The following is a 12,369-nucleotide window of genomic DNA, read 5'->3' as shown; positions in this document are numbered from 1 at the left end:
ACGGTATCCCCTAGAAGAAGGTAGGAGAGGGCCTACAATGTCCATTCCTATTCTTGAAAAGGGGATGTCTATTATGGGAAGCGGTTGCAGGGGAGCCCTTCCTTTGGGACCAGGATCAACCATTTGACATTTAGGACATTGTTGACAGAACCTCCTAATTTGTGAAAAGACCCCCGGCCAGTAGAATTTCCTCAACAGATACTCCTCTGTTTTCTCTCTTCCATAGTGACCCCCCCCCCGGCTGGCTATGGGCTAGGTGTAGGACTTGTGGTCTATAAGGTTCGGGAACTAATAGCTGTTTCTTTTCTTCCTGGTTATTACCAGTGACACAGTATAAGAGGTTTTTAATTATGGTGAAAGAAGGGCTTTTGTCTTGGGGTTTCCGGGGTCGTGCACTTTTCCAGGCATGGACCAAACTCGGGTCTTCTCTCTGACAACTACGGAATGGGGGAAGGTCAGTAAGGGTAAGGACCTTTGTAATTACCCGATTTGGACTCATGTTTCCTTGGGCGTAGACTTTTCTATTTTCTCTTTTTTCCTTTCGGGAGGGTCTGTATCTAACCACCGGTGGCGTTATAGTTGTACTAGAAAAGGGAGCTCTTTTCCACCATACACTCATGTCCTCAGAGTCTTTTGTACTGTCAAGAAGCTCCGAAAAGTCAGGGAAGTCGGTTCCTATGATAGCTTCTTCGACTAACAGTTCTACCACCCCCATCCTTATGGGGACTTCTTTTCCATCCCAGGACAGGGTCGTCCAGATTAGGGGGTATTCTCTCGTATCTCCATGAATACAACATATGGATACTGTAAGTCCGGGAGTAAAGGTTTTTCTTTCCAGTAAATCAGCACGTATCACAGACTGACTGCAACCTGAGTCGATAAGTGCCACTGTGGTTCTGCCATTGATAACAAGTCTCTTCCTGTATCGGGTCTCCTTTCCCCCTGTATAGAAGACTCCCCCCTAGTGACTCCTATTTCCATCGGTTCTGATTTTTCCGTTTTCAGCGGGCAAACCCGGGCGATATGTCCCCACTCTCCACAGCTAAAACACTGTGGGTGTTGGGTATAGGGTCTCTCTAGTCCTCGCATTTTCCCCGGATCCTCGGTTGGTTTTCGTCCTAGGGATGGGGAGGGTCCGGGGTTCTGTCGGATGGGGTTAAGGGTTGGCCGTATGGGAGGGATTTTGAACTCGAGGGAGCGGTGAAAGGCGCAGGCTAATTCAATAGTGGTGTTTGTATCTGGACTTGGGTGTTGCTTAATCCAATTACGGGTATTGGTAGGTAGGGCATCTAGATACTGTTCTAAGAGAATAATCTCAATGATATCCTCCCTATTTGTCCCGATGGGACCTAGCCATTTGAGTCCCAAGTCCTTAATCCGGAAATACAGGGCCCGGGGATTCTCGGAGGGCCCCCATTTGGCTTTCCTAAACCGGACCCGGTAGTGTTCTGTATCAAACCCCACTCGCTCCAGGATACTCTTCTTAATATCCTGATAGGGTGTCGTTCCGCCTGGGTTTACAGCTTGATAAGCCGCTTGGAGAGTTCCTGTTAATAACGGGGCGACATATTGGCCCCATCTATCCTGGGGCCAGGTGGCGGAAGTAGCAACCCGCTCGAAATTGGTGAAAAAGGCATCCGGGTCTTCGCCCTCCTGGTATCGCTGCAGGACCGAACTGGGAACGTTCGGATGTACCCGGGTGGCGGCAATAGTGTCCGTGAGGTTTTTGATTGCAGTCTCATGGACCAACTGATTGTTGGCCATGATAGTGGCCTGACTTTTAAGAGCGCTTTGTAGGGCCTCCCTTTCCACTTTAGCCTCCTTTTGCTGCTCTTCCCACACTACTTGCAGATGTCTCTGCCCTGCGGCTAGCTGCTGCATCATCTCTGATAGGGTAGGTGTACCCTCCATCGTCTTAGGTTACCTGTCGTTGTTCCAATATCCCACTTCTGACACCACTGTAATGGGTTCTTTATCCCGAAATAAATGAAAGGGATATTGGAATAAGGTGACAGGCGCAGAAGGTGAGGGTTTAGTTAATTTATTTGTGCTTCGGTTTTATGGGTGTCGCCTTTTATCCTATGTTCCTGGTTCACAAGGATAAAGCACCTGTAGTCCAAAAGAAAATTAACAAAGTTCCCTTTTTTTCTTTTCTTTCAGGGTTGTGAATGATAGTCCACAAGTGGCCGGGTCCAGCTTTGGGAAGGTCTCCGATCTTCCTCTACGTCAGTGGGCCAGGTTCTGAGTTGACCACGCCCCTCCGGGGACGCGGCCGGCGCTTTCGCAGTCTCCCGGCTTCTCACTGACGGGGGCGGGAGGGCCCCTGAGGCTTTCCTTCTCCTTCCGATCCTCTGCCCTTCGACGATTTCCTTCCTCTCGGTCTCCGGCGTCCGAGCGTCCTTTTCTCCTGGTCGCGTTCGGCGAGAGTCTTCTTCCGTCTTCCTTTCTCCGTTTCCTCTTGGTCCGTCTTTTCTTTCAGTTTCCGCCCAGACGCCGAAGGCGTCTGACGTCATAGGGTGGCGTCTCCCTCGAGTGTGTTGGGGGCCGTCAATCGCGGCCGTCGTGGTATTTTGTATATCGGCATCCGGAACCGTCCGGTTACACCCTGACTAGAGTGAGGGTTCTTGCTTGGACAGAGGGCAACCTGACTGCCAACCAAAAACCCCATTTCTAACATTGGTGATCAGCGGTGAGGATAGGACTTGTGTTTGTGCAGTGACATACAGTAGCTAAGTATTTCACTACCTACCCACAGTTGAAGATCAACTTGATTTTTCATCTTTTTTGGCTTTTGGTTCTCTGATGTCCTCCTGGATATACTATTGATATTTTGGACTTTGGATTTTGGTTTTTGCTAGTAAGATCTTATCAGAATGGGATTGCTTACCTACTCATTCTTTGTTCGTACTGACCACCTCACTAAGGCTGACCTAAGGAAGCTTTGCAGACAATGGGGCCTTCCTGTAGCAAGGAGATCTACTAAAGCGGAGATGCTCCATCACTACATAGTCTGGGGGGAGGAAAGATGGGCAGAGAGAGAGGCAGCAAGAAACCAAATGACTAAGTACCCCTCAGATGAGGAGGAGGACTACGCACATGAGGAGGAAGACTACTCAGATGAGGAGGAAGACTACTCAGAGTTGGACAGTGACCCAGAAATAGATGAATGGCTCCGAAGTCAAAGGCGACAGGAGCAACAATTAGAGGAGTATCTTGCAGAGGTTGAGGCAAAAAGACTCTTAGCCCTGGAAGAAGAAAAGATTGCAGCTCAAGAGCTGAGCTGTAAAGAGCTGAAACTGGAGGCCGGAAGGGCTGAGTCCAGTTCAGATGGTGGCAGCAAAAATCTTGCATCCAGTACTGCTGAAGAAGGGCACAAGCCCAGAGATGTGGTGCCCAACTTGAAGAAGGGAGTTGACACACCCCAGGCGGTTCAAGGGTATGAGGTAGTTCCCGTTATGCACAGGGTCCCTGAGAAGGATTGGGGAACTGGCACAGGGAGTCATATTCCTACTTGGGGGAGGGACACTTTACTGACTCTAACAGAGAGTGACAGAGAAAAGGGTTCCCCCCTGGTGGACGTCCTGGATATAGAGTGTAGAGACATCCCAGAAGAGTATGGGTTGAGTGTAAGGGACAGACAGATACTGTCTCACCAGTCTCAGGAGGGTGAAGTAGAGTGCTTTTCCAAGGTGAGTTACTGGGTGGTTGGGTGAAGGGTACTGTGGTTAATACATGTGAAGGGCAGAATGATGTAATTGCTGGAGAGCATAAGTCTGGTCCTTATTTTCCAGAGCTATGCCAACACCAGGTGGAGTGTGAGTTCTCTGACCCCAGGGAACTTACAATGGAGGCAGACTTCTGGGTGAGTACCAGAGAGTCTGAAGAGGCATTTGGGGGTGCTCCTGAAGGGAGTGGTCTAGGTGGTTCCCAACCGAGTGAGGTGGGAAAGGATTGTAGTGTCCCAGGAAGGTCCCAGGTCCTAGAGGGTTCCATGAGGGAACACCAGGAGGGAAGCCTAGCCTGTACCGTAGGGCCATTGTAGGAAGTTGGCTCTGTATGCACTATTTCAAAGTAAGGAATAGTATGCACAGAGTCCAAGGGTTCCCCTTAGAGGTAAGATAGTGGCAAAAAGAGATAATACTAATGCTCTATTTTGTGGTAGTGTGGTCGAGCAGTAGGCTTATCCAAGGAGTAGTGTTAAGCATTTGTTGTACATACACACAGGCAATAAATGAGGAACACACACTCAGAGACAAATCCAGCCAATAGGTTTTGTTATAGAAAAATATCTTTTCTTAGTTTATTTTAAGAACCACAGGTTCAAATTCTACATGTAATATCTCATTTGAAAGGTATTGCATGTAAGTACTTGAGGAACTTGGAATCATTTCATTAGCATGTATACTTTTTACATAAAACACAATAAGCTGTTTTAAAAGTGGACACAGTGCAATTTTCACAGTTCCTGGGGGAGGTAAGTTTTTGTTAGTTTTGTCAGGTAAGTAAATCACTTACAAGTCTCAGGTTTGGGTCCAAGGTAGCCCACCGTTGGGGGTTCAGAGCAACCCCAAAGTTATCACACCAGCAGCTCAGGGCCGGTCAGGTGCAAAGGTCAAAGAGGTGCCCAAAACACATAGGCTTCAATGGAGAGAAGGGGGTGCCCCGGTTCCGGTCTGCCAGCAGGTAAGTACCCGCGTCTTCGGAGGGCAGACCAGGGGGGTTTTGTAGGGCACCGGGGGACACACAAGTTCACACAAAAAGTACACCCTCAGCGGCACTGGGGCGGCCGGGTGCAGTGTAGAAACAAGCGTCGGGTTTTCAATGTGAATCAATGAGAGACCAAGGGATCTCTTCAGCGTTGCAGGCAGGCAAGGGGGGGGGCTCCTCGGGGTAGCCACCACCTGGACAAGGGAGAGGGCTTCCTGGGGGTCACTCCTGCACAGGAGTTCCGTTCCTTTAGGTGCTGGGGGCTGCGGGTGCAGGGTCTTTTCCAGCCGTCGGGAAATGGAGTTCAGACAGTCGCGGTCAGGGGGAGCCTGGGGATTCCCTCTGCAGGTGTCGCTGTGGGGGCTCAGGGGGGACAACTTTGGTTACTCACAGTCGTAGAGTCGCCGGAGGGTCCTCCCTGAAGCGTTGTTTCTCCACCAGTCGAGTCGGGGTCGCCGGGTGCAGTGTTGCAAGTCTCACGCTTCTTGCGGGGAGTTGCAGGGGTCTTTAAATCTGCTACTTGAAACAAAGTTGCAGTTCTTTTGGAGCAGGGCCGCTGTCCTCGGGAGTTTCTTGTCTTTCTCGAAGTCGGGCAGTCCTCAGAGGATTCAGAGGTCGCTGGTCCCTTGGAAAGCGTCGCTGGAGCAGGTTTCTTTGGAAGGCAGGAGACAGGCCGGTAGGACTGGGGCCAAAGCAGTTGGTGTCTTCTGTTCTTCCTCTGCAGGGGTTTTTCAGCTCAGCAGTCTTCTTCTTCAGGTAAGTTGCAGGAATCTAAATCTTTAGGTTCAGGGAAGCCCTTAAATACTAAATTTAAGGGCGTGTTTAGGTCTGGGGGGTTAGTAGCCAATGGCTACTAGCCCTGAGGGTGGGTACACCCTCTTTGTGCCTCCTCCCAAGGGGAGGGGGTCACATCCCTAATCCTATTGGGGGAATCCTCCATCTGCAAGATGGAGGATTTCTAAAAGTTAGAGTCACTTCAGCTCAGGGCACCTTAGGGGCTGTCCTGACTGGTCAGTGACTCCTCCTTGTTGTTCTCATTATTTTCTCCGGCCTTGCCGCCAAAAGTGGGGGCCGTGGCCGGAGGGGGCGGGCAACTCCACTAGCTGGAGTGTCCTGCGGTGCTGTGACAAAGGGGTGAGCCTTTGAGGCTCACCGCCAGGTGTTACAGCTCCTGCCTGGGGGAGGTGTTAGCAACTCCACCCAGTGCAGGCTTTGTTACTGGCCTCAGAGTGACAAAGGCACTCTCCCCATGGGGCCAGCAACATGTCTCGGTTGTGGCAGGCTGCTGGAACCAGTCAGCCTACACAGATAGTCGGTTAAGGTTTCAGGGGGCACCTCTAAGGTGCCCTCTGTGGTGTATTTTACAATAAAATGTACACTGGCATCAGTGTGCATTTATTGTGCTGAGAAGTTTGATACCAAACTTCCCAGTTTTCAGTGTAGCCATTATGGTGCTGTGGAGTTCGTGTAAAACAGACTCCCAGACCATATACTCTTATGGCTACCCTGCACTTACAATGTCTAAGGTATTGCTTAGACACTGTAGGGGCACAGTGCTCATGCACTGGTGCCCTCACCTATGGTATAGTGCACCCTGCCTTAGGGCTGTAAGGCCTACTAGAGGGGTGACTTATCTATACCTGCATAGGCAGTGAGAGGCTGGCATGGCACCCTGAGGGGAGTGCCATGTCGACTTACTTGTTTTGTTCTCACCAGCACACACAAGCTGGCAAGCAGTGTGTCTGTGCTGAGTGAGGGGTCTCCAGGGTGGCATAAGACATGCTGCAGCCCTTAGAGACATTCCTTGGCATCAGGGCCCTTGGTACCAGGGGTACCACTTACAAGGGACTTATCTGGATGCCAGGGTGTGCCAATTGTGGATAGAAAAGTACAGGTTAGGGAAAGAACACCGGTGCTGGGGCCTGGTTAGCAGGCCTCAGCACACTTTCAATTCAATTCAAAACATAGCATCAGCAAAGGCAAAAAGTCAGGGGGTAACCATGCCAAGGAGGCATTTCCTTACACAACCCCCCCCCCCAAACGAAAGAGGATGAGACTAACCTTTCCCAAGAGAGTCTTCATTTTCTAAGTGGAAGAACCTGGAAAGGCCATCTGCATTGGCATGGGCAGTCCCAGGTCTGTGTTCCACTATAAAGTCCATTCCCTGTAGGGAGATGGACCACCTCAACAGTTTTGGATTTTCACCTTTCATTTGCATCAGCCATCTGAGAGGTCTGTGGTCAGTTTGAACTAGGAAGTGAATACCAAAAAGGTATGGTCTCAACTTCTTCAGGGACCAAACCACAGCAAAGGCCTCCCTCTCAATGGCACTCCAACGCTGCTCCCTGGGGAGTAACCTCCTGCTAATGAAAGCAACAGGCTGGTAAAGGCCATCATCATTTGTTTGGGACAAAACTGCCCCTATCCCATGTTCAGAGGCATCTGTTTGCACAATGAATTGCTTGGAGTAATCTGGAGCTTCTAGAACTGGTGCTGTGCACATAGCTTGCTTCAGGGTGTCAAAGGCCTGTTGGCATTCTACAGTCCAGTTTACCTTCTTGGGCATTTTCTTGGAGGTGAGTTCTGTGAGGGCTGTCACAATGGATCCATATCCCTTCACAAACCTCCTATAGTACCCAGTCAAGCCAAGGAATGCCCTGACTTGAGTCTGGGTTTTTGGAGCTGCCCAGTTCAGAATAGTCTGGATCTTAGGCTGGAGTGGCTGAACTTGGCCTCCACCTACAAGGTGTCCCAAGTAAACCACAGTTCCCTGCCCTATCTGGCATTTGGATGCCTTGATAGAGAGGCCTGCAGATTGCAGAGCCTTCAAAACCTTCTTCAGGTGGACCAGGTGATCCTGCTAGGTGGAGCTGAAGACAGCAATATCATCAAGATAAGCTGCACTAAAGGATTCCAACCCAGCAAAGACTTGATTCACCAACCTTTGGAAGGTGGCAGGGGCATTCTTTAAACCAAAGGGCATAACAGTGAACTGATAATGCCCATCAGGTGTGGAGAATGCTGTCTTTACTTTTGCTCCAGGGGCCATTTTGATTTGCCAGTACCCGGCTGTTAAGTCAAAGGTACTTAAGAATTTGGCAGCCCCTAATTTGTCTATCAGCTCATCAGCTCTAGGAATGGGATGGGCATCTGTCTTGGTGACAGAATTGAGACCTCTGTAGTCCACACAAAACCTCATCTCTCTCTTTCCATCTTTGGTGTGAGGTTTGGGGACTAAGACCACTGGGCTAGCCCAGGGGCTGTCAGAGTACTCAATTACTCCCAATTCCAGCATCCTGTGGACTTCCACCTTGATGCTTTCCTTAACTTGGTCAGACTGTCTGAATATTTTGTTTTTGACAGGCATGCTGTCCCCTGTGTCCACATCATGGGTACACAGGTGTGTCTGACCAGGGGTTAGGGAAAAGAGTTCAGCAAACTGCTGTAGGACCTTCCTACAGTCAGACTGCTGTTGGCTAGAGAGGGTGTCTGAATAGATCACTCCATCCACTGAGCCATCTTTAGGGTCTGATGAGAGGAGATCAGGGAGAGGCTCACTCTCAGCTTCCTGGTCCTCATCTGTTACCATCAACAGATTTACATCAGCCCTGTCATGGAAGAGCTTAAGGCGGTTCACATGGATCGCCCTCTTGGGGCTCCTGCTTGTGCCCAGGTCCACCAGGTAGGTGACCTGACTCTTCCTCTCTAGTACTGGGTAAGGGCCACTCCATTTGTCCTGAAGTGCCCTGGAAGCCACAGGCTCCAGAACCCAGACTTTCTGCCCTGGTTGAAATTCAACCAGTGCAGCCTTTTGGTCATACCACAACTTCTGGAGTTGTTGGTTGGCCTCAAGGTTTTTACTTGCCTTTTCCATGTACTCTGCCATCCTTGAGCGAAGGCCAAGTACATAGTCCACTATGTCCTGTTTAGGCTCGTGAAGAGGTCTCTCCCAGCCTTCTTTAACAAGAGCAAGTGGTCCCCTTACAGGGTGGCCAAACAGAAGTTCAAAGGGGGAGAATCCTACTCCCTTCTGAGGCACCTCTCTGTAAGCGAAAAACAGACATGGCAAGAGGACATCCCATCTCCTTTTGAGTTTTTCTGGGAGCCCCATGATCATGCCCTTTAATGTCTTGTTGAATCTCTCCACAAGGCCATTAGTTTGTGGATGATATGGTGTAGTGAATTTATAAGTCACTCCACACTCATTCCACATGTGTTTTAGGTATGCTGACATGAAGTTGGTACCTCTGTCAGACACCACCTCCTTAGGGAAGCCTACTCTGGTAAAGATACCAATGAGGGCCTTGGCTACTGCAGGGGCAGTAGTCGACCTAAGGGGAATAGCTTCAGGATACCTAGTAGCATGATCCACTACTACTAGGATGTACATATTTCCTGAGGCTGTGGGAGGTTCTAGTGGACCAACTATGTCCACACCCACTCTTTCAAAGGGGACCCCCACCACTGGAAGTGGAATGAGGGGGGCCTTTGGATGCCCACCTGTCTTACCACTGGCTTGACAGGTGGGGCAGGAGAGGCAAAACTCCTTAACCTTCTGGGACATATTGGGCCAGTAGAAGTGGTTGACTAACCTCTCCCACGTCTTGGTTTGTCCCAAATGCCCAGCAAGGGGAATATCATGGGCTAAGGTCAGAATAAACTCTCTGAAACCCTGAGGCACTACCACTCTCCTAGTGGCACCAGGTTTGGGATCTCTTGCCTCAGTGTACAGGAGTCCATCTTCCCAATAGACCCTATGTGTTCCATTTTTCTTGCCTTTGGACTCTTCAGCAGCTTGCTGCCTAAGGCCTTCAAGAGAGGGACAGGTTTCTTGTCCCTTACACAGCTCTTCCCTTGAGGGTCCCCCTGGGCCTAAGAGCTCAACCTGATAAGGTTCCAGCTCCATAGGCTCAGTTCCCTAAGAGGGCAGAACTTCTTCCTGAGAAGAGAGGTTCTCTTTTTCTTGCTGTGTTGCAGCTGGTTTCCCAGCTGACTTTCCTTTCCTCTTGGTAGGCTGGGCCTTTCTTCCAGACTCCATCTCTACTTTTTCACCCTGTGCCTTGCACTGTGCCCTTGTCTTGACACACACCAGTTCAGGGATACCCAGCATGGCTGCATGGGCTTTCAGTTCTACCTCAGCCCATGCTGAGGACTCCAGGTCATTTCCAAGCAAACAGTCTACTGGGATATTTGAGGAGACCACCACCTGTTTCAGGCCATTGACCCCTCCCCACTCTAAAGTTACCATAGCCATGGGATGTACTTTAGTCTGATTGTCAGCGTTGGTGACTGGATAAGTTTGTCCAGCCAGGTATTGGCCAGGGGAAACCAGTTTCTCTGTCACCATAGTGACACTGGCACCTGTATCCCTCAGGCCCTCTACACGTGTACCATTAATTAAGAGCTGCTGCCTGTATTTTTGCATGTTAGGGGGCCAGGAAGCCAGTGTGGCTAAATCCACCCCACCCTCAGAGACTAATGTAGCTTCAGTGTGACACCTGATTTGCTCTGGGCACACTGTTGATCCCACTTGGAGACTGGCCATTCCAGTTTTAGCTGGATGGGAGTTAGAAGTGGTATCTTTCTTGGGACAGGCCTTGTCTCCAGTTTGGTGTCCAGACTGACTACAGCTACGACACCAGGCCTTTTTGGGATCAAAGTTTTTACCCTTGTACCCAGAATTGTTTTGTGAAGAGGCTCTGGGCCCACCCTCCTGTGCAGGTTTTTGGGGGCCTGTAGAAGACTCTTTACTATTTTAGTTTTTGGCTGTCTCACCACCTTTCCCCTGGGGAGGTTTTGTGACCCCTTTCTTTTGGTCACCCCCTGTGGAAGTTTTGGACACCCTAGTCTTGACCCAATGGTCCGCCTTCTTTCCCAATTCTTGGGGAGAAATTGGTCCTAGGTCCACCAGATGCTGATGCAGTTTATCATTGAAACAATTACTTAACAGGTGTTCTTTCACAAATAAATTGTACAGCCCATCATAATCACTTACACCACTGCCTTGAATCCAACCATCTAGTGTTTTTACTGAGTAGTCTACAAAGTCAACCCAGGTCTGGCTCGAGGATTTTTGAGCCCCCCTGAATCTAATCCTATACTCCTCAGTGGAGAATCCAAAACCCTCAATCAGGGTACCCTTCATGAGGTCATAAGATTCTGCATCTTTTCCAGAGAGTGTGAGGAGTCTATCCCTACACTTTCCTGTGAACATTCCCCAAAGGAGAGCACCCCAGTGAGATTTGTTCACTTTTCTGGTTACACAAGCCCTCTCAAAAGCTGTGAACCATTTGGTGATGTCATCACCATCTTCATATTTAGTTACAATCCCTTTAGGGATTTTCAACATGTCAGGAGAATCTCTGACCCTATTTATGTTGCTGCCACCATTGATGGGTCCTAGGCCCATCTCTTGTCTTTCCCTTTCTATGGCTAGGATCTGTCTTTCCAAAGCCAATCTTTTGGCCATCCTGGCTAACTGGATGTCCTCTTCACTGGAGTTATCCTCAGTGATTTCAGAGTTGTTGGTCCCTCCTGTGAGGGAACCAGCATCTCTGACTATTATTTGTGGAGTCAGGGCTTGAGAGGCCCTGTTCTCCCTAGATAGGACTGGTGGAGGGGAATCACCCTCCAAGTCACTATCATCATCCTCTGTGTTGCCATCCTCAGAGGGGTTGGCTCTTTCAAACTCTGCCAACAGCTCCTGGAGCTGTAGTTTGGAAGGTCTGGAGCCCATTGCTATTTTCTTTATTTTACAGAGTGACCTTAGCTCTCTCATCTGTAGATGGAGGTAAGGTGTGGTGTCGAGTTCCACCACATTCACACCTGTATTAGACATTATGCTTCTAAAAGTTGGAATACTTTTTAAGAATCTAAAACTATTTCTAGGTTCTAATTCAAACTTTCACAAACTTTTAAACTCTAAAAGAAATGCTAACAGGGACTAACACAAGGCCCTAGCAGGACTTTAAAGAATTTAGAAAAATTTCAAATTGCAAAAATCAATTTCTAATGACAATTTTGGAAATTTGTCGTGTGATCAGGTATTGGCTGAGTAGTCCAGCAAATGCAAAGTCTTGTACCCCACCGCTGATCCACCAATGTAGGAAGTTGGCTCTGTATGCACTATTTCAAAGTAAGGAATAGTATGCACAGAGTTCAAGGGTTCCCCTTAGAGGTAAGATAGTGGCAAAAAGAGATAATACTAATGCTCTATTTTGTGGTAGTGTGGTCGAGCAGTAGGCTTATCCAAGGAGTAGTGTTAAGCATTTGTTGTACATACACACAGGCAATAAATGAGGAACACACACTCAGAGACAAATCCAGCCAATAGGTTTTGTTATAGAAAAATATATTTTCTTAGTTTATTTTAAGAACCACAGGTTCAAATTCTACATGTAATATCTCATTTGAAAGGTATTGCAGGTAAGTACTTTAGGAACTTGGAATCATTTCATTAGCATGTATACTTTTTACATAAAACACAATAAGCTGTTTTAAAAGTGGACACAGTGCAATTTTCACAGTTCCTGGGGGAGGTAAGTTTTTGTTAGTTTTGTCAGGTAAGTAAATCACTTACAAGTCTCAGGTTTGGGTCCAAGGTAGCCCACCGTTGGGGGTTCAGAGCAACCCCAAAGTTATCACACCAGCAGCTCAGGGCCG

This window comes from Pleurodeles waltl, chromosome 4_1 (genome assembly GCF_031143425.1).
Source record: "Pleurodeles waltl isolate 20211129_DDA chromosome 4_1, aPleWal1.hap1.20221129, whole genome shotgun sequence".
Classification (NCBI taxonomy): Eukaryota; Metazoa; Chordata; class Amphibia; order Caudata; family Salamandridae; genus Pleurodeles; species Pleurodeles waltl.
The sequence above is the reverse complement of the archived record's forward strand: the minus strand, read 5'-3'. Positions refer to the sequence as shown.